Source organism: Symphalangus syndactylus, chromosome 18, assembly GCF_028878055.3.
Source record: "Symphalangus syndactylus isolate Jambi chromosome 18, NHGRI_mSymSyn1-v2.1_pri, whole genome shotgun sequence".
Taxonomy (NCBI): domain Eukaryota; kingdom Metazoa; phylum Chordata; class Mammalia; order Primates; family Hylobatidae; genus Symphalangus; species Symphalangus syndactylus.
In genome coordinates, this window is record NC_072440.2 from 92,834,038 (window position 1) to 92,856,315 (window position 22,278).

The following is a 22,278-nucleotide window of genomic DNA, read 5'->3' on the forward strand; positions in this document are numbered from 1 at the left end:
TTAATGATTTTATTCAAGAGTAAGCAAAGAGGATTATAACCGGGCATGCACAGCTATAGCAAGTCTCAGGTGCAACTGAAGAGGGGAAGGAAAGGGGAAGCTTTTATTTGGCAAAAAGGGAGAGGTTTACATAAGCTACTTAGAAAGACTTTTATTGGTTCTGTAGGCTTAAAGCTGGAATTGGCATCAGTTCATTTGTGGAGATGCCATTACTAGGCAAGTGTTCTTCTGAGAACATTTTATCTGAATTGCTGCAGTCCTAAAGAATGTCTAGTGTTAAATCTGGTCATAGAAATATGTGCATGCATGCAAAATGTAGGTCATAAAAAGCATGAGATGCTTAAAGGACATGAAAGAATTTCTTGTGAGATTATTTTAAAAAGTCCTTGGGACAATCTTGTTTCAGACATACAAGCATTAGCTCTCTGTCTTCACGCTTTCCCAGCTTCAGTTTGTTTGGGCCTGCCAAGAGTGATTTCATCCTAGTATCTGCAACCTTCACATTAGCCTATCAGAGGAGCACTTCTATTGGGCAGAGAAGTGGTACAGCTTTAGGCAATGTTAAGGTGTAGGGAACAAAAGGTTGAAATTCTGGATTTCCAAGACAGCTAAAATGTGAGGGCTAAAATCCTGGAGGGAAGAAAGGTGCAGAAAAGGGAGCCTGATATTTGGCACCGTTTTTATTCTCTGGGCATTTGGTAATTAAGCTATATAGGGCAAGAGGCTGCAAAGCTAAACAGTAACAACTGAAAAGCAGAGCAGAGTCTTTGGCAGTCACATGGTGCCAAGAAATTTTTTTAAAATTGGGTTTAAAAGTTGAAAAAGAGGAGGAGTCATTGCAGACACTTCAGGCTCTAAGCTGGGACCACTGGAAGGTTATATTCTACAAGCAGAGGTAGACCAAGTTTTCCAATGATGCAAATCAGTCTCAAGTCAGTTCCATCTATAATTAGATTGAGACAATCTGTCTCCTCCTGCCGTCAGAAGGGAGGCCGAATCCCCTCTGAAAGAATACTGCGTTATTCAAAGCATTAAAAATTTTCATATACAATATCTGACATTCAACAAAAAATGATTAGGCATGCTAAGAAACAAGATCAATAAATTAATAAACAAGAGAAAGAGATATGTGACTCAGATATTCAAATTATTAGATATGTTTAAAAATAATTTTAATTAATATGTTTAATAAAATAGATGTCAATATGAAGAATTTCATTATAGAATTGGAATCTTTTTAAAGTAATCAAATGGAAAATTTTAGGAATAAAGTTTTAATATCTGATATTAAGAAATAGGTGAACAGCAGATTAGACAGAGCTAAAAAGGAGCTCAGTAAGCTAGAAGATAGGTTAGTAGGAAATATTCACAGTGAAGCCTGAAGACAAAAAAAGCATAAGAATTACAGAAAATAATGTCAGAGACACATCAAATATGGTGAAAAATCTAACACAGAGTTGCTGAACCTCTGCACTATTGGTATTTTGAGCCAAATAATTATTTGTTGTATGGATATTTTGTGCTAGGGACAAAATTTTCCAAATTTAGAGTCATTAGTCTAAACCTAGCATAATTAAAGAGAGAATGGGGCAGAGGCAATACTTGAAGAAAAATGGCTGAGAATTGATTCAAGAAGCACTGCAAATCCAAAACCTAGGCATATCAGAGTAAAACTGTCAAAACAAAAAATAAAGAGAAAATAATAAATATAGCCAAAGGGAAAAAAAGGTATGTTACTTTTGAAAGAGCAACTTTAACAGTTCACTTCTCAACAGAAATGAAGGGAACTATGTGACAATGGAATGATATCTCTAAAGTGCTGAAACAAAAATAAAAGCTGTCAGAATTCTATAGCCAGTAAAAAAAATACTCATAAACAAATAACAAATAAAGGTATTCCTGACAAAAGCTGAGAGAACTCATTCCTGACTCATTTCCCTGCAGGAAATACTTAAGGGAACCTCTCAGTCAGAAACACAGAAAATGCAAGAAGAAAAGAAGAACAATAGAATGGTTAAATATATGGGTAAATCTAAATTAATATTGACACTAGAAAACAGTAACAATAATATTTAATGAGATTTACAATGTATGTAGAAATAAAATATATAGTAACAATAACAGGAAGGATACAGAGGGTTGTGCAATAGCAAAACTAATATAACAGTCCTTAGACTGCTATCATTAGAAAGGCCTGCTTGCAAGGTTGGCTCTGCATCTGGAAACTTGGATTTTAGGAGGGTTCCCACCATTTCCTGAGCCAATAGGAGTGGTTCACTGTGTGTAAAGAGTTTGTGTGAACCATATGGTTTATGCTGAACACCTGGTTTCCTTCTGGAAGTCTGAAATTTTGGTACATGCTAGACAGAAGTTGTCTATATGACCAATATTTAATAAATACCCTGGGTGGTAAGTCTCTAATGAGCTTTCCTGGTAGACAAGCATTTGACAAGTGTTGTTACAACTTGTTGCTACAGGAATTAAGCACTTCTTATATAATTCCACTGGGAAAGGACTCTTGGAAGTTTGTTTCTAGTTCCCTCCGAACTCTGCTATATGTACATTTTCCCTTTGCTGATTTTGTTTTGTATCATTTTGCTGTAATCAATCATAGCTATTAGCATAACTATATTCTGAGTTCTGTGAATCCTCTTAGTGAGTAATAAAAACTTGGGATAGTCTTGGAGGACCCCAGATACAGGGCCTTTTAACTCTCAACGTTCAAACGTTCAAGATTTCCAAGGCTCTTTCAACATCAGTGAAGTGGTAGAAGCACAAATTTGTATTAGTTTCTAATAAATAAAAAAATGCACACTGTAGTCTTCAAGATAACCACTAAAACAAAACTAAATGAATGTTTACTTAATGAGCTAATCAAAGTGGTAATAGGTAATAGGGAATACTTGATTAAGCCAAAGAAAGGCCAAGAAAGGAGAAAAGGAGATCAAAATTAATGTGAAAGATGAAAAAACAGATATTAATATAGACCTAAATATTTTAGTAGTTCCATTAAATGTAAATGGCCTATATATCCTAATTAAAAGACTAAAGTAGGCCAGAGGCTCATACCTGTAATCCCAGCACTTTGGGAGGCTGAGGCAAGAGAATCGGTTGAGCCAAGGAGTTCAAGACCAGCCTTGGCAGCATAGCAAGACCCCATCTCTACAAAAAAATAAAATAACAAATTAGGTGGGCATAATGGTGTGCATGTGTAGTTCCAACTACTTGAGAGGTTGAGGTGGAAGGATCACTTGAGCCCTGGAGGTCAAGGCTATAGTGAGCTATGATTATGCTGCTGCACTCCAGCCTAGGTGACAGAGTGAGACTTTTCCTTGAGAAAACAAACAAAAAAGATTAAGCTAGATTTTGTAAAAAGTCCAACCATATACTGCTCAGAAGAGATGCACTTTAAATATAAGGAGACAAAACTATTGAAAGTAAAAGTATGGAAAATCTATATTAGGCAAACCAGTAGTATACTGGAGCCAGCTATTAAGGGCTTGCAAGGTTGTGAAACATTCAGAAATTTTGACTGTTAAAACTTTGTTTTAACATTTACACTACTGATGCAAACCTTAATCAAAAGAAAGATGATGTGGCTACACTATTATCAATCTTCTCTAAAGCAAGAAGCATTATACAGATAAATCCATTTCTTACTGATAAAATGATTAATCCACTATTATAGTGTAACAATTTGAAATTTGCTTACACTTAATAACATACCTTCAAAAACAGCAAAATTTGATGGAATTTAAAGAACATGTGCTGAACGTGCAGGTTTGTTACATAGGTATACATGTGCTGTGGTGGATTGCTGCACCTACCAACCCATCATCTAGGTTTTAAGACCTGCATGCATTAGGTATTTGTCTTAATGCTCTCCATCCCCTTTCCCCCTACCTCCTGACAGGCCTCAGTGTGTGATGTTCCCCTCCCTGTGTCCATGTGTTCTCATTGTTCAACTTCCACTTATGTGTGAGAACAAGGACATATATGTAAATTCACAATCATGATGGAAGGCATCAATATATCTTTCTCAATAAATTATAAATATATTGGAAGAATTTCCTGCCTATATGACACAAAGTGGGAGTGTTAGAACTTTTTATTTGTAATCTTCAGACTTTAAGTCTGAAACAAAGATATCCCAAATAGAGGCCATCATTCCACCTGCTTTTAACTGTTTAGCAAAGGCAATCCTGGGTATTTGATATGGGTAATTTGATAACGGCTACTCATGCATGTATTCATAGTCAGTCAAACATGTATTCAACTCCAACCTGTGCCATTCTCTGTTTCAGCTGTTAATTATACCACCATAACGTCTTTGCTGTGAAAAATTTAGTCTAATTTGAGATGTAGACATAAACAAGTAATTGCAGAGCAAAGCACCAAATACTCCATTATCAGTTAAGATCTTTCCCATTGCAAATAATAAAAACCTCGACTCAGATTGTTTTTAAATGTTATTCATCTGCAACTTTTGAATTTCTATAATCATAGAAAGTTAGACATAGACAGGACATTTATAATCAACTAACCAGAATGCTTTAAGCATTAAATATAACACAGCATAGGGACTTATTTACATTCATAGAGAAAAGTAATTGTAATGCCTGAGAGGAGAACACCTTATTCTTTATTGAATGGTGCTCTTGTTACACCATATTGCACACCTTGGTTCCCTTTTGAGCCTATTCTATTTTGAAGCAAAACTTGTAGTTTCTTCTCTAAAGCAAATAATCAGGGTAAAAAGATTATATAGATGATTATGCAAGATTTTATATGTACTTTTAAATTTTTCTTCATTCTAAAGTCTTTATCCATTTATAATCAGGTGCAATTGAGAATTTTCAGGACAAATAATATAATAATTCATTTATTTATTCAACCATCACATATTTATTGGTATTTATGTGCAAGATACTTTGCTAAGCCCTTGGAATTTTAGAGTGACTTTGCTGAGTGCAATATCTGGAAGGAGAAAGAATAAACACATCTCTACCATAATAGTGATAAATGCTGCCATAGAGGTATGTACTAAGTAAGTGTATATAGGAGGAGATACAATTTATTGAATAATCTTTTATGGTCAGAAGGCTTATAAAATATGGCAAATATATCACAAGCTTTATAGAAATAAATGTATATGAGCCTGGGTGCATGTATGTGTATGAGAATGTGGGTTATTAAAAATGGCTGAAAGTAACTTTGGCAGTGACATAAAAACTAGACTCAATGCTGTTAAAGTAAAAGTAATTACCAGATCACTGGGAAATAGGAGAAAGACAAAGGTAGTCTCTAGCCTATTAGTAGGGAAGACCAGAATGAAAGTACCACTACAGCTTAGGTAAAAGCCTATTTATATTAATTGATGGTAGAGACCCACTGACACCATCTTTGGACAAGCAGGAGAATGGATTGTGGGACCCTGAATGCCCTTCTTGCCCTTAATACCTTCATGAAGCAAATGGGGGTAGTTCTCTCAGCATATTATATCATTTGATCCTGTTATTCTGACCAATAATGGTTGCAACTAAAGGTTAGTCCTCTGGACAAAAACAACTTAATATACTGTTCTGTGTAGTAGGCACTAGCCACATGTGGCTATTGAGCACTGGAAATGTGGCTGATCTGAATTAAGTTATGGTCCAAGTATAAAATACACACAGGATTTCAAAGACTTAGTATATAAAAAAGAAGTAAAACATATTACTAATTTTGTTTTACTCAACACATGTTAAAATATAAATTTAGATATGCTGGCTTAGATGAAATGTTATTACAGTTAGTTCCACCTTTTTCAGTTTACTTGCTTAAAGTAGTTACTAGGAAATTAAAAATTACATATGTTGCTTGTAATTGTCACTGGCATTATATTTCTGTTGGACAGCGCTGCTGCTCTATAGGCTGGACCAACAGCTCGTTAGGAATTGTGATGCAACAACTGCCTGATAGAGGTGCCCCATGTTGAATGGTGACTGGAAACCAATCAGATTCTTTCTCTTGCGGGGGTGGGGTTGGCACACACACACACATACACACACCAGAAGAGCAGAGAAGAGAGGCATCAGAGAAAGAAGTTGCTTCAGAAGAATTGTGGGCCTTCACGGTAGAGAACAATGGATGGCACTTCTGAGGAGACAGGTTGAGAGTATCATCAGACAGCTCTCCAACTATGAATGCTGTTCTGTTTTCAAGAGACCCAGCTGTGTGGTGTCCCCTGTTTTATTTCTATATAGTGTCATGATGTCTCTATCACTTAAGGTACTTTAGTGTTTCTATGTTCCTTGTATCTCAAAAGAGCTGAAACCATAATCTGGGTAATAGAAAGGGTTAGAGAAGTTGGCAGTTTTCTGGGAGAGAGGAAAAAAGAAGATTTTGTCTCTGTGAGAAGATACAGTGTTTAAGAGTAACAGAACCTCTCTTCATCTCATTCAACATGCAACCTGTGCCTGCAAGGATGCATTTAGAAGGCAAGCGAAATGCTTAGTTGATGCAAAGTAAATAGTAGCCATTGTCATTATTACTATTGTGATTATTTTTATTGCAGCTGCCTTTTCATGGGGACTAAATGAGATAACATGGGTACAGCAGCATGCATAATGCTCAGTAGAGAATTTTTTTTCCTCTTTCCTTTGAGAAAAGTGAACCAGACACATTGGGTATCTGGAAAGAAGGTTACATTGAGAATTACTGACTTTTATTTTTTAGATAGAAAGTGATTATTTCACATCATCAACAAACAAGTTAGTTTTTGTTTATTTGTTTAAGAAACCATTTTCTCCACTCTTCTATGCAAATTCTCTTACAGCTAAGCCAAGCACCTGCACTCAAATCCTGACATCCTTGCACAATCTTTTCTCTATGCCTGTGTTTCTCAAGTGTGATCCTCAGAACAGCAGTGTCTGCATCAACGGAGAACATGTTAAAATACACATTCTTGGACCCCATCTCAAATCCACTGAATCAGTCTCTGGGGGCCCAGGGACCTGTTGTAAGAAGCCCTCCAGGGGGCTGAAAATGGAGAACCACTGCTCCCTGTCTTTACTCATGCAATCTCCCCAGCCCGAGCTGTTCCACTGTCTCCTTTCTACACAGTCAATCTCCTAACCTAGCCTCTCACTCGGCTTCCTCTTCCAGAAAGTCATCCTAAACATCCAGAGGAAGTGTGTGCTTTCTGGCCGAAAGGTTGACACACCTGAGCTAATTCATACGCAAGTTTAATTTATTCTATAAATGGCTTCTTGTGTGTGAGACAACGAGCTTGAATACATCTTGGGGGTAGGAGTTCTGCAACCTCTCTTCCGCCTTTCTAATAAGTACACAGTAGCCATGCTTTCTGCATCGAATTGAAATTACACAGAACTTCTTTGTCTTTGCATGGAACATAGTGATAATTTCCTTTCAGATTAGGAGTAACATCCCAAGCCTTACTTTTCTGTCCTCTCCCTGCCTGAGGTAAGACATCTGAGACTTAGGGGAATGGACTTTGAAGCCACTCTCCCTTCATTTAAAAACTTCCTCCTTCACTGGCAAAAATGCCAGGGTAGCCAGATGTTTTCTTCTCTTAAATCATTGAGGTGTTATTATAGTTTCAGAAGTGTTGCTGAATTTTTCAGAGAACTTCTGAGAAAAGGAGATAAGGCTTGAAAGTCCTCAACAATCTGCCTGTTCCCTCTAAGACCATAAGAAACTCTTAGGCACATTAAAATGTTTTCCTTTAATTTTTAATTTTTGTTTTACGATAAAGCTAATTAAAGCAACACCTATTTGGAATGATATAGTTGGTGCTAGGTCAACATTTCCATTGGTTTATAATCCAGCTGTGAAAACTCAATTTGAACTAGAACTTGGGTGTATAATATCCAAACCCAGGGGAATTCAAAAGAAACACTAATATACCAGTGTGCATATTAGGGGGCAAAACAAATAGACGCAAAGTGGTTTCAGGTGCTCTTTAGCACTTGTGTAGTGTGCAAACTTTTTTTATGATCACAGTTTGTAGGCCTTCAGCTCCTCATGTAGGTGGGATACCTTTGGGTATTTAAAAAGAATGAAAGCAGGCCAGTTAGTCTGTGTAAAATATCAGCTACTGTGTACACATGGTAATGAGGTTTCTCTCATCAAGGGGTCTTAAGATGTGAAATGACTACTCCCGTGTTTTTCTGGATTTAAGACTCCCTAGGGGCATCCTGATGTGACAGATGACAATATGTCTTGAAGACCAGTGGGCTGCTTCTGTCTTACCTCTTCTACTGGGAGGCCATGAAGCAGAGATTCATTGGCATGTCATGTAAAGAAACTGGAACTTGGGTTCAGGCTGGAAATAACACTACAGACTAGAACCTGCCCTGTAGTGGTTCTCAAACAGTTCTTAATACCTATAGGGAGACCAGTAAATAAAGCAGATAAAAGTGGAGTTTCTCAGATAGAATCAGGGGGAAAGCCTAGAGCACCCAGCTGCTCAGCTCAAAAACATCCAGAAGCCTGGGAGATGCTTGGTCGAATTCTAAGGCTGTGAGAAGCATAGTTTGAAAACTGCTGTCCTACCAAAGATATAAGCAGCTAAGCTAACTCTAAGCTTTATTTTTATATGCTCTTTTGGAGTAGAAGTTTGAACAGTCAATGAGGGAGATAAAATTCACGTTCAGCAGGCTCTGCTTGAAAACACCTTCGAGAAACCCGATAGTGCCACAGAACTGGGTGTTCAGAAAGGAGCACCTGTCAAGGATGAAGACTGGTGACTGGAGTCCAGCTGACCCCATGATGTGCTATATGTGAGAGCTTTTGCAAATCACTGAGCCTAGGATCTTTCCGTGGAAAGGGGATAGGAATTCCTGCCAAATTCATAGGTTTCCATTTTTCTTCTTCTTCTTCCTCTTGTTTTAGAGGGGCGGGAAATCAAATAAAATAATGGATTTTCAATTATTTTGTAAATTGTGGCACAAGTGGAATTAAAGCTATTAAGAGAGTTTAAGGCAGAGTAGAATGTGATTTACTATATTGGAACGTAAAGCACAGAGGAGAAAGAAAGACATATTTCCTGGAGTCACTGGAGAAGACGTATGTATCGCATATGGGAAGTCTCAAGAAGACTACATCTACTTTTACATCTCCAATTCTCTTTTCCTCTTCATCTTCCTCACATCCCAGTCTTTCCTGCTATTCTTGTCTTTCTTAGTTTTCCTGTCAATTTGGAGAAATATCTGCTAATCTGAAGTCAACATAGACCATTTAAGCTGGGAAAGATGTTAGAGATTATGCTATCTTCCTTCTGTCTCTATAGTTGAAATTCTAAGTTTAAAGTTCAGGCCCCTGCATGCCCAGTTCATGCTTTTTTGACTAATGGTAGAAGTGCCCAGTTGTTCCCATTGCAGTGGATAAACACATCACTGCCACCATGACACTGGCCATGTCCTTCTATGTGTCTTTTTCTATCTCTTTGGGATTAGAGGGAGCCAGAAGACCTCACGCTCTGACACCCCACTAGGGAGCATCTGGGTCCTATGCCCCCTCTGTTGTCTCAGACACATGATGCTTTACTACCCTCCAGTAGTCGCTCACCTGATATCAAAGCCTTCGCCTGAAGGTGTCAATGATTGAAAACAACCTTGGGTCTAGACATTCTGAGGGCTTTTGTTTAATTATAAATAAAAAATTCTGTTGAAGTAATGGATTTCTAATGGTTGGATTTTAGATATCAGCAGATGTAACACTTGAGGTGGAAGTCCGATCCCAGGTCCCTCCCATCCTACTGTGCTGGCTATCTCCTCGACCTGAAAGCAAGTTTGCCCAGATGCTCTCATTTCTCTTTTCTTCTTTCACCTTATAAGTGTTTTAGCTCTTTGCAGGAGTGATCCTGTAACAGAGGAAAGGGGAGAAGAGTAAATATGTGCAAGGCAGCCATTCATCCAAACTTCCTAAGACAATCTCATTTTGACTCTATTTGGTAACTCTTAGAAGAGATCAGAAACCCCTGAAGTGATGTAGAAATAATAATAGTATTGAAACTACATTTACTATACTGTCTATGCAGTCAGGAATAGCAAAATATTCTTTAATCATATGCATTGATCTTTGAGGTTCAGAAAAATAATGTTCACATATATAGGCAGGAGATTGCAGACCCTCTGACAGTTATGGCTTATCTTCTGCTTTATAGATTACAAAGCTAGGAAGAATTCAAGAGAGGAGGTGAGGACAATGAATGGCTTTTGTTTGCAGTTTGACAATCTGGTGATGGTTGGGGTGCACTCTGGAGGCCCAAAGAACCATCTGTCATGCAAGCTCAACACAAGCTAACCCCACTTGATAGGATAAGGCTAAAGGCAACTGCAGGCTGCCAAGTCTCTAGCCCTCTGGGAAGAAGCATGCAGTGTCTCTCAAGAGGTTAGGAGCCCCTTCTTTCCTCTGGGATTCCTCACATTTATCTCATGCAATTCACCAAGTTGGATGTAACCTGTGCAGCCCTAATTCCTTTTCCAGGTGACTCTCCTGGGATATGGCTTCCCCCACAACATTCCCAAAGCCAATCACAATGTTCTATGACTATAACAGAGAAACCTCAGAAATGGAATCAAGTGGTAGCCACTTAATAAGGCAGCTGGTGGACTGAATTGAATGAGCTAAGCTCAGCCAGCTCAAACCCTTCATTTTACCAATGCCATACTTGAGGTATGGAAGTTGGAATGTTTAATCTGGTTCCCTAAGTAGGTTAGTGGCAGAACAGATTCTGGAACCAGTTCTCCTGCTTGTCTTTTCCTGACCTCCCAGCCACCCTGCAAGCCACATATTTCTGGGGATTTTCTGTGAAAAATGTCAGGAATGGGACATTTTATGAGCTGTTTCTTCAGGATTAGCTCTAAGCTTTGAAGCCAAAACAGAGGCGTCTGGGCCCAAGGATTGAAGAGCAATTGAGGAAGGAACGTTTAGGTTCATGTGCTGCATTGTGCCTTCACTCTGTATCCTGTTTTAACACACTACAGTCTGGCCATAGGTACAGAGAATGTATTAGTCAGTTCTCACACTGCTGATAAAGACATACCTGAGACTGGGTAATTTTTAAAGAAAAAGAGGTTTAATGGACTCACAGCTCCATGTGGCTGGGGCCTCACAATCATGGCAGATGGCGAAAGGCACATCTTACATGGTGGCAGACAAAAGAGAATGAGAGCCAAGTGAAAAAGGAAACCCCTTATAAAATCATCAGATCTTGTGAGACTTATTCACTACCATGAGAACAGTATGCAGGATACTACCCCATGACTCAATTATCTCCCACCAGGTCCCTCCCACACACATGGGAATTATGGGAGCTACAATTCAAGATGAGATTTGGGTGGGGACACAGCCAAACCATATCAGAGAACACGTTCAGGGAGTCATATTTCCATTGCTGTTCTTTTGTATATACTAGGAGTCAGGGACAAGGGTGAGGTTCTACCTGGAAGACAAGATAAGGAATTTAGGAGTCAGTTGATCTGGCAAAGCTTTTTTCAGTGATCACCTATGACTGAGGAGTTTAAGAGATATGTAGTTGGTAAAATGATAGGACATGACAACAAAAACAGTTGAAAAAAGGAAGGAGTATAGTATGAGCACTAGGCTATTTATTGAGCTGTTTTGCCTAGAGCCCTGAATAACACATGTGAAATAACAGATGAACGAAATCAAATCTTGTATGATCAAGTATTCTACTGTGTGCTGGAGATTCCAAAAGTTGCAATTTTAAGATAAAGGCGACAATGAAGACTACAGGCTGAATTGGGAAGATGCTTGTCATCTTAAAAACAAAACAAAAGGTGAAGCTTAATTCCCACCCTCACCCCCACTCTCATACCTGGGTGTGGGCTAGACTTAGTGAGTCACTTTCAAAGAGTAGAGAGTAGGGTAAGGAAAAAGGAGTAACTTTCCAATGGAGAAATCAGCCAAGGGATTGAAGTTAACATCGTCAATGTTGTCATGTGGATATCATGTTTACTGATGTGATGTGATGAGAAGGACATTTCTATAGCATTCTTCCCCAAAAACCCATAACACCAGTGTCAACATGAGTAAAACTCAGAGTAGAAGACATTCCGGAGGCTGCCTGGTCAGTGCTCCTCCAGCCTATTGAGGTTATAAAAATCAAATACGGACCAGAGGATATTGGGGAAATATGACAACTAAATGCAATGTGGTACTCTGGTTTGGATCTTAGAACTGAAAAAAACGCCTTTGATAAAAAGCTGGTGAAAGTGAAATAAAGCATGGAATCCTGTTAATACTGTACCATGTTGGTTTCTTAGTTTTGATAATGTACTGTGGTAATGAGAGATGTTAACAATGTGAATAATGGCACTGTCTAGGCAACTTCTCTGTAAATCTAAAATTATTCCAAAATAAAAGGCTATTAAAAAATACAACAATAGCCCATAAGCCAACCAACAATCTCCCTTGGCCATGTGTCTCTGCTTTCATAGTTGAGCCTCCTGAGAGACACACTCACTATCCTCATTTGCTTTCTCTACCAGTTCACTCCCCAGCCCACTTAGGCAGACTCCTGTCTGTGATGCTGTTGACACAGTGGCCATTTTGTTCTTTAATCTCTGTCCACCTTTAGTTAGTGATTGCCCAGGGTCTCAACTGCAGACCTTTCCTCTCATCCCACACATGCCCTCTGGATGATCTCATCTTACTGTGTCTTCAAGTTCTGCACATTGTACACACCAATGACTCTGAACTCTATTTTTCTAGTTCAGACTTTTCCCTGAAAATTCTCCTGCCTACTTGCTATGAGTTGAATGCCTGTCTCCTCCCAAACTCATGTTAAAATTTAATTGCCATTGTAACAATATTCAGTAATGGGACCCTTACAAGGTGATTAGGCCATGAGGGTTCATCTCCCGTTAATGGATCAATGCTGTTATCACAGAAGTGGGTTTCTGATAAAAGAGCTCTTTAGCATCTCCATCGCCTTCTCTTTGCCTTTCTGTCATGTGATGTCACAGCAAGTCCCTCACCAGCACCTTGATATTGAACTTCCTGGCTTTCAGAATTGAGAGCCAGTAAATGTCTGTTTATTATACATTACCCAGTCTGTGGTATTCTGTTATAGGAGCACAAAGCATACTAAGACACTACTTAAAACCTCTCTTGAGTGCTCCACGGGCACTTACTCAAAATAGCCTCCAACCAAATTTCTTTTCCTCATCCTCCTTCCCTGAAAAACTTCCTATATTCCCTGCGTTGGTGAGTGGCATTGCTGTTCATCCAGTTGTCCAAGTTTCAAGTAAACTGGAAAGTTTATTCAAGCCATTCATTTTCCTCACTCCCCATGACCACACTAAAAACCTCTTAAATCTATCCTCTCTTCTGGGTCTCCTATACTACCATGGTTCAGGCAACCATTCATCTTCACCTGCCCAGCTGCCACAGTCCCTAACTGGAGTCTTTACTTTTATTTTTGGAGCCTTTACTCTTTACTTCTGTATCTCTTCAACCCAATCTCCACATTTCTGACAATGATATCTCTAAAAATAAATTCTAAACCGATGACTCTTTTTCTTATAACCTTAAATGACTGATAGGAATATCACTTTGAAGAACATATCCAAACTTCTTTAGAAAGTATTCAAGGGATTTCATCATCTGACTCTCCCACACCTCTTCAGTTTCATCTTTTTCCAGTCCACCACCTGTGCTCTAGATTTCAGCCACAGCAAACTCCTTATGATCTTCCAATTCTCAGACACAGCCTGCTCCCTTTCTCTCTATGCTGACTTTTGCACAAACAGAAGGCCAGTCCTTCCTTCACTATGGCATAGTACTTCCTAGTACAATTGTCAAGACCTAGCTTTATTCTGCCTCATCCTGAGGGACCTGAGGCACAGACAGCTTTGGTAATGTGCTCAAGGTTAACTGACCAGCAGTGGCTTTCTTCATTGAGGAACTACAGCTGGTAAGAGTTTTTCATTTTTGGTTTATTTGCTTGTTTGTTTGGTGATGACATCCCAGAGAAGCAAAAGGGGTTGCGGAATATGGTCTGTTGGTTACAGAATTCTTTATGAAGTGAGGAAGGGATAACTGGAGCAGCATAAGTGAGTGTCTCATACTTGCTGAGTCTGAGACAGGTGAGAATAAGGGAAAAAAGGCAAAATGTCTCCCAAAATGATGGACTGGTCCCAAAATTTAAAACGTTAATTTATAACAATAATCTCCAAAGGAAAACATCCACTTTGGCAAGTGATTCCCAAATTGGAATGGCTGATGGATGGCAAGGGAGCAAGTGCTGAGATGAGTTATGGTGCTGTCCACAGAGAAGAGGGGCGGACAGTGGTGAGTTATGGCTCTAATTCCACCTGGACTGCGAGTAAATAACACAGTGCCAGAGTGAGGCTCCAGATGGTTTGTGTCGTGAGTGTGACCAGAGCTCCACAGAGGAGCTGGAGCCTGGGAATTCAAGCCAGCCTGCCTTTTTATGTCGTAGCAATTTACAAACCTGCCAGAATGTGTCTATTGGGTGTGCCGGTGGCCCTTTGATAAATGCAGGCTTCCATGGAAACCACTGATACCAAACTTTGGAGGCCATGTCACATCCTGGCTAAAGTCCACTGCTTCCTGGGAGACAATTATTGATAATTTTAGGGAAATGCCAGTGAGCCTTACTAAGTTTCATACACACATGTCAGCCCATCGCATCTATTGCAAAGTGAATGTTCTGGGCTGGGGGATGCAGAATTAAAATATGAAAGTAAAGTGGCTATCCTTTTTAACCTCCACCTTCATACCTTATTTTATATGTTCCCACTTCCCCACCCCTGTGCCCACCACTGCTGGGGCTACTTTGATGAGACAATAATGAAGGCTTGTTCTCATAGAAGTGTGTGAGAAATGTGGAGGCCTTCCAGAGGCCTGTGTCATCCATGGGTTAGAGCTATAGCTATCCAGCTGAAAATATAAGCGAGCTTTCCCAGTGGCTCCTGTCTGTAAAGCCAGCATCTCCAACCTGGAGCTCATTCCTGCTTCAGTGCCACTAGGAGTGGAGGAAGCTTGCAGGGCAGTGTGTAACAGCCTGAAGTCAAAAATGGAAGAGGAGGCAGCAGTGCCTCAGGCCTGAAGGGATGGAACACAAGTAACAGGCAGCAGGCAGCTGCCTGGGAACTGCAGGGCACAATGAATTCTTTAAAGACAAGGCCCATGTTGGCATTATTGTCTTTGGATATGCATATGTCTGAGGACAAAGCACAAATACTTTCTTTCAGTTGGGGACATAACGTTTTATGATTTATTCCCTTATTCACAAACTACTTTTGAGAACTTATTACCTAGAGGATCAAAAAAGGAATACGGCATATTTCCTGCCCTTGTGAATAATGAAATCAACACACATTTACTGAGTATGTTCTGCTCGCAAGGTGCTGGGTGTGGAGACACAGAGATGGAAGTTGCTGTCCCCAATACAGTGCTCATCATCCAGCCAGAAAGACAAAGTTTTTTAAAAAATGTATCTTGATAGAAGAAATTTTAAGAACCCAGTGGATCTTTCATGGAAGGATATTTAGTGACTGAAGCAGAGGGTGGGGTGAGGGAGCAGCAAGAAAGCAGCTGGTATTGCCATCTAGTGCAACCTCATGGGGGACTTTATGCTGAAGATTTGAGGAGCTGCGGACAACTCTCTGTAAGGGATGACACATTGAGATAGTGTTTTATATTATTTGTCAGTTACGTGGAGGATGATTGAGGGAAGCAAGACCAGGAAAGCAGGGGAAAACAAAAAAATGAAGAAAATATGCCCCGATGTTCCTTTTCTTGTGTTCTAGACTTCCCATCTCTAGCAACTACATAGTGATATGGTTTGGCTCTGTGTCCCCACCCAAATCTCATGTTGTGTTATGATCTTCAGTGTTGGAAAAGGGGCCTGGTAGGAGGTGATTGGATCATGGGGGTGGATTTCCCCCTTGCTGTCCTCATGACAGTGAGTTCTCATAAGATCTGGTTGTTTAAAAGTGTGTGATACTGCTCCCTTTGCTCTCTCTCCTGCTCCAACATGTAAAGACGTGCTTGCTTCCCCTTCACCTTCCACCATGATTGTAAGTTTCCTGAGGCCTCCCAGCCATGCTTCCTGTACAGCCTGTGGAACTGTGAGTCAATTAAACCTCTTTTCTCCACAAATTACCCAGTCTCAGGTAGTTCTTTATAGCATGTGAGAACGGACTAATACACACCAATACCAGAGCAAACAAATGTTAATTTCAAATAACTGCTGTGAGTGGCTTTAAAGTAAAATGGCTTGTCCATCCATAAATATCTTAGGTTGCCTTCCCCAGGATTGGAGGCCCATCTGCTTTCTTTGGGGCTCAACAGAGCATAAACCTTCCTGTGTTGTCCCACAGGTAATTTGTGGCCTGCCTCCTGGGTCTTGGGGTGGGGAGTTGGCCTAGGTAACCAAGGGTCTCTCCATGCCAGGGAGGCAGGGGGCTTGGGGGCTGGCTGCTCCTGGGCTGGCACAGGCTCTTATTTTTCCCCTGCTAAATTGTTGGAGAAGTGGTTGAAATAAGAAGCAAAATGCCACATTGTACGCCCACTGAAGTCTGGGCTCAAGGGAAAGGAAAATGATTGCCAGCACATTCACTGTTCCCAATCCACTCCTGGACCTTAAGCTGTCTTGAACAGAGTTGCCAAACAGCTTGGTAGAGACTGGCCTTTGGGTGGGTGTGGGCAGGGGATGGGAGGCGGGAGAGGAGCAGTTGGCTCTCCACCTTGATTTCTTCTTCAGAAGCAGCTCCCTTTCCGCAGGGCTCTGGGATCCTCTACGGCAGGGTAAGTCTTTGACTTTGCAAGAGAATTGCTGGCATATATGCCATTTGACTATCTATATGCAAATAAAGGTCTGTTTAAACTGATTTAGAAGTACTGTCTTGGTAAGGTCAAATCCAGTAGCAAAGTCTTAGAAAGGACTTATTGTAAAAGAATGGTAGCATCTTTTTGTGGACTGCTGGGTACTGTTCTAAATTTTTATGTGGAAAAGGGAGATTATCAGGAGGTGGTAATTTAGGCATCTGGCAGTGACAAAGTACCATGGAAAGAACAGCGTCTGGGGCTCGGTAGACTGGGGTTCCAGTCCCAATTCTAATTCAGTTGTTATCTTGTACAAATCCCTTCACTTCCTTAGCCTTGTTAACCCTAGGGGAAATAAGGGTGTTAATCCTTCAAGTCAGTACAAATGTGAGATTTTCCAATGGATCTGACTGAGGCCTGAAGAACTGAAAATACCTATGCATGGTCTCAGAGTGATGTGTCAGTGCCATGAGCAAATGCTCATTCTCTCTGTTCCATAGGGAAGTCACTTGGGTTCCACCTGGGTCTATGTGTGTGCTTTGCTGTGGCGCAGTGGGAGTGGCCACTGCAAGGTCTCAGGTCACCACTGTGTGCCTTCTTGTGTAGGTGCTAATATGAAGATGAGCTGTCACTGATAAAAACAGAGGAGTGCTGGAGAGTAAAGTACAGCAGCAACCTTCTGACTTTTCCACAGTGTGATGATACCATAAGATCATGGTCTGCAAAAGGCACAGGGCCCAGAAGGTGAGGGTCCTCTTTTGCCCTTGAAAGGCTAGTAAAGAATTGATTCCTACAATGTGTTTGTGTGCTTCTGCCATTTGCTTTTTAAGCATGCACAGGTTTGTCTGGGATTTTGGCAGGATAGCAAGACCTTTCAAGATGACCACAGTGATCTAGGCTGATTTACAATGTGTTGCTTTGAAAAGTACATGCTCAAAGTCAGGCTTGGTGCATTCTAGGCTGATGCCATGTTCTCCAGACAGCAGCAGGCCTACATGACCCTGTAGAGGGTTCCTTAGGCACCCATTCAGTGGTGTGGGTGACAGCTGCAGTCCTCAGCCTTCTCTGTAGTTCCTGTGTCACTGACGTTTTCTGTAGCTGAGGAAAGGGACAAAAGTTGGTACATTTAGGGCAAGATTGAAGTGAGTAGATAAAATGCTATTACTTTAGAGGAAGCAAGGAATGAGTCTTCAGGAATACAGTTCAAAGCAAAATTAGCTTACTCCTTAATTTTTTCTATTTTAATTTTTAAGTAATATGTCATTTCATACTAAGAATAATAGCAAATGGTTATACAACTCTGAGTATCCCTCTTTCAAGTGCTTTATTAACCGATTCAAGCCTTACAACAATCCCACATGGCAGGCATTATTATTATTATTCCCATTTGAAAGCTGGGAATCAAGATATGGAGAGATTAACTACCTTATCCAAGTGTCAGAACTGAAATCTAAACCCAGGCAGTTAGGCTCCAGGTCTGGGCTTGTAAGCACCATAGCATACTGCGTCTCTGAAAAGCAAAAGCCAAATAACATTCTCAGTCTTATAATAACAAATAGCAGCTCCTTGTTCCACCCATCTCCACCCCTAACTTTTGTTTTCCAGAAGTAGCCACTTATAATCCTTACTGTCGTTTCTTCTGGCATTTATTTCCATATTTCCAAAGATCACATTTACTGTCTTTTTTCTTGTTTTTTTTTTTTCAATTTTAGATATTATTTATTTACTTTATTCAATGGAAGATGAAGATTTAGTTCTCTATGCCATCCTTCTGCCCCTTCCCTAAACACACACACGTCATCTCCCGACTCGCCTTTTAAAGCAACAGCACCATTTTTAGTTAAATCAATATTCAATGTCTTGCATTATATAATCAGTAAATATTATTCAAAGATGGGCCATGCAATATGATATTACTCATTATCTTTTTCTACATTTTTGTAGCCAGTAATTCCTTCCTTTGTTTCCTGTTGTCATCTGTACCGCTAATGCTAGTTCTTCTGCAGCTTTTCTAACAGAGCTATAAAGCACTTCTCAATATGAACAGATACTTCAGGCAATCTTTCAGGTTTTGGTTTTTCTTAGAGTTATTCCTCCTGGAGCCATCTGTCCTGTTCTTCCTATGCCAGTCAAGATTGTTTATGCTGTAGGACTGAGGCATAGCTGTTATCCTAGGATTTATCTTCATTATCATCCTGGGAATTCCCTTCATTGGTCTCTTAAGCTGCGTCCCTGGTCTCCTGAATCTCATGTCTTTCCCTTTCCTAGTTTAGACTCTCATATTGGGGAATGTATCTTCCAGTAGGTCCCTAAGAAGAAAGGAAAAAAAGTTTTGAAGACCTAACATGTTTTAAAATATTCTTGTTCTACTCTCACACTGGCTTGCAGTTTGAGTATAGATTTATAGATTGCATACAATTTTTTGTTCTAATTTTAAGGCATTTCTCCACTGTCATTTAGCTCTTAAAGCTACTTTTTGAGAGGTATAAGACCATTCTTTTTTCCTAATTCTTTGTATGGAACTATTTTTTTTCTCTAGAAACTTTTAGGGATTTCTCTTTATCCTACATTTTATGATGATATGCCTTGATGGGTCTTTTTTTAATTTAACATGCTGGGCATGCAATATTTCCCTTCAATCTGGAAAGCCATATCCCTTGGCTCAATAATATTTTCTTCAATTTTTTTTTACAGTTTATTTCTCTGATTATTCTTTCAGATGATCTCATCAGCTGGATGTTGATCTTCATGGATTTATTCTTTAATTCTCTAACTTATTTTTTCAATGTCTTCTCACCAGCTTTTTTGTTATGCTTTCCAGGAGCTTCTCTTAAGTTTAATCATCTAATCATTCTATTAAAGTTTTAAATGATGTTTTTAAGTGCTATAATATTTTTAGTTGTAAGAGTTTTTCTTGTTTGCTGTTCTTTTGTTAATAGCACTCTTTTTGTACAGATTCAATATCTTTTCTTACAGCTGAGATTTAATTGTTTTCCTTTGTTTTCTGATTTCTCAAATGCTTCTGCTCTGCCTGGGTTATTTTTTTTCCTTTTTTGCTTTAGTTTTTTGTTTGTTTGTTTGAACTCATAACAGAAACTTAGTAGAAATGTCTTAGTGCAAGTAAATGGCACAGACTCATTCTCAAGTTCAAACCCTAAAAATCTGATTTGAACCTGTGTATACATTTACTAGCTGTGATACTAAGGGGGAGGAGGGTTTGCCAGTGGTGGGTTTGCCTTGGGGTTGTTGGATGAGGACCTAGATGTTTCACTGGGTTCCCAACCTAAGATTTTTCTTCCCTTGGGGAAGATCAGATTCCCCTGAGAAGAGTTTTAATTCTCCAATCCCCTGCCTGGGGAATACAAGTCTGGCTCCCGGTGTTCTGGCTGCTGAACAGGGAAAGATGGTGGCTTTCACTTTTCATGTGCATATATGTTTATCTATGCCACCTTCTTTTTCTTTTAGTGCCTCACCCCTGCCTTCAACTGAGCCTGGTGTCCTCCAGTCCCTCTGGAGAGTAAACCTGTTTGTGTCCTAATGGACCAAAGGCAATTGCTTGACTGTGGGCTAGGGGAGGGTCTGGGGTCTACTTCTTACATAACTGTCAAGCAACCCTCCTATTTTCAGGCTTATCCCACACCAGCCTTGAGATACACAACACCCTCTCATCTCTGAGACTAGAGGGTGTTGAGATACACAACTGGGTTGTACTGGGTAACAACTGGCATTCATGGGTTCCACAGTTCCTGAACTGGCAGTTGGATTTTAGTAACCACTCATTTATCTACTTTCTATTCCCTAAATTTTGTTGACCATCTCTTGTCTGTTGTAATACCGCTTTCATTTTCTTTGTCATCATGTGTTTATATATTTTATATGATTATATTTTAATGCTGCTTCAGGAATGAGTGGAGATGAGTGTCTATTCAACTTTCAACAAACCTCATCCACATGTTGGCTTTCTATATTCAAAATAGTTGAAAACATCAACCGCTATTTCCCTTACAGGATAATGTTTAGGGTTCACCAACATATCTCATGTTCATGTCAATTAGGAAACAATTTCTGATTGTCAGAGCATTGCGGAATTCAAAAGGTATACCTGAGCCAAATTCTGACCTCAGGGGAAGAATAGACAATGCTCGCAGAAGAGAAGATGTACAGTGTGGGCAGGAAAGGGGAAATTTCTGGGATTGGAGGTAAGGAGGAGCCACAGAGTTAGGTAACTTCTGAGTTGTACTCTGAAGTTAGAAATGGTGCTTGTCTGGGAAGAGGAGAATAGGGCATCCTCAGTGGTAGAAACAGGTTAGAAAATGCTTGGAGCAAGAATTTGCAAGGCAGTAGGGAGGAAATAGGGAGGAGGCCAGCAACAGCAGAGAGCTCTTGGGAGCCTGTTGGGAAGATAAGATCAGAAAGACAATTAGAAACAGATGGCAGAAGAAGCTTGTCTGTCAGGAGAGAAAGCATAGACTTACATCTAGGGGCTTGATTTCCTTCAGTTATTGTAAGGAGATGAAGAAGTAGCTATGTACATTTTGTTCACAGTTTGACTCCAGAAGTTGGGGATTTCAGTAAGGTCCGTCAAAAGGCTGCAGTCAAGAAGAAGCAGTTACCCGAGTTGTTCCAACTTCCTGCTGGCCTTTGTGAATGAACTGAAGTGGGTTCCTTGTCATGGGTCTATCCTAGGAGAGGAAGTAGATTTACCAGCAAAGTGCAGTGATTCCTGAGAACTCTTACTGACGGTGAGCAGAGAAGCCATCCTGGGCTCATGAGTGACCGAGTGAAGTGAAGCCTGGTGGAAGACAATTGGGCTATACAAGTGTTGATTAGAAAGCATGAGACCTCGCTGACATGTTGATATGATGATGGTGTGGCAATCAATGTCTTAAGAGTTTTATTACTTTTCATCTTTTCACACCAACTTTGAACAAATTGCTTCCTTTGCTGTGGTTTGCTAAAAATTAAGGAGCAATTTCTGTTTACTCTTGGTGAACTGAATATCTGCATTTGCTTTGATTCTTCTTGAAACCCAGCCTGAAAGCTTAGAACTCAGTCCACCCAACATCTCAGATTTCACTATATAGGTAACAGGCCCCCTCTCCTTATAATAAGAGTTATTAATTTAAATGCTCTGCATACTTTGGAGGAGGGTATAATTCATGCTTATATTAATGGCACAAGGGGAGAGAAATGAGTGCCCTTTTCTGGTTAAAATCCACCAAAGAACCTTTGTGAGATAGAGGGAACTTGGTAAAGAAGGTAATTATGGGAAAGTCTAATTTTCCAGTTGACCAGATTGTCCAGATTTCCAATTCATTGCTAGTAATAGCATTCATTAGTGCCTCTCATTTACTACTGTCACCCAGATTAATTTTTGAAATATGGAGATAATCTCAGCTCTGTTCTTTGCAATTACAAACATCCCTCCACCATAGTTCATATAGAAATAGTTTA

At 39.9% G+C, this 22,278-nt stretch overlaps 1 long non-coding RNA gene across 1 annotated transcript in view; it reads left to right on the top strand.

Annotated features, from left to right (window-relative positions):
• Positions 1-22,278, top strand: part of LOC129468467 (uncharacterized) — a 69,528-nt gene that overhangs the window by 3,425 nt on the left and 43,825 nt on the right. The window lies entirely within an intron of this gene.